This window comes from Otolemur garnettii, unplaced genomic scaffold, assembly GCF_000181295.1.
Source record: "Otolemur garnettii isolate 467f Iridium unplaced genomic scaffold, OtoGar3 scaffold00016, whole genome shotgun sequence".
NCBI lineage: Eukaryota > Metazoa > Chordata > Mammalia > Primates > Galagidae > Otolemur > Otolemur garnettii.
The window spans coordinates 29,678,305-29,679,397 of NW_003852411.1; positions in this window are offsets into that span (position 1 = coordinate 29,678,305).

The window sequence follows — 1,093 nt, forward strand, 5'->3', positions numbered from 1 at the left end:
TAAGAAATAATGCATCGCTAGGGATGAAGAAGGTCACCATATGATAATAAAGGATAAACTCATTATGAATATATAATTCTGAACATAAGTAATAATAAAATAGCATTAAAATATAAAAGCAAGGACAGGCGAGGTAGCTCATGCCTGTAATCCTAACTCTCTGGGAGGCCCTGGTGGGAAAAGCTGTTGAACTAAGGAGTTGGAAACCAGCCCCACCTCAGCTAGAAGCAATCTCTACTAAAAATGGAAAATAACTAGCCAGGTGTTGTGGAGGGCAGCCTTTAGTCCTAGCTATTTGGGAGGCTGACCCAGGAGGATGGCTTGAACCTAGGAATTTGGTCAGTACCATACTAGTTACCTCAAAATAGTTTCAAAAAGAATTAGATGATGCCAAAAACAAACATAAAATTACTGTTTAAAAAAGGTAAAAGCTGATCTGATATTAGGGTGGGAAATAATTTTCTACATATAAAAATAAAGAAACTACCAGGAAAAATATTTGACTCTATACAAATTAGAAGCTTCTGGACTTCAAAAACACAGTGAATAGGGCAGTGCCCGTGGCTCAAAGGGGTAGGGTGCCAGCCCCATTATGCTGGAGGTGGTGGGTTCAAACCCAGCCCTGGCCAAAAACTGCAAAAAGAAAAAAAACAAAAAACCCACAGGGAATAAAATTTTAAAGCAATCATGGTTTTGGTAATGGCTGAATAGCTCGAGTAGAACTAACTACAGAAAACAACTGTAAACTGTAGACAAATTATTTTTTTAATCTCTTTGAAAGCACTGAAGAGTAATAAAATCAGATAGAAAATAAAGAGCACTCAAGGCTTGGAAGGAGCCATAACAGGTAAGATCCTCATTCTGTGGGCATTTGTGTCAACTGGACTCAGACATATAAACTCACACAGAAAATGAGTCTACTACCTTCAGGAATCAGACCAAAGTTTAGAACTGCCAAATTAACTGGAAATTTGAAAGAGTAAATATTACACTCTAGGAGGTCAAGGAAGGTGGATTGTTTGAGCTCACAAGTTGGAGACCAGCCTGAGCAAATCAAGACCCCTGTCTCTACTAAAAATAGAAAAACTGAGGC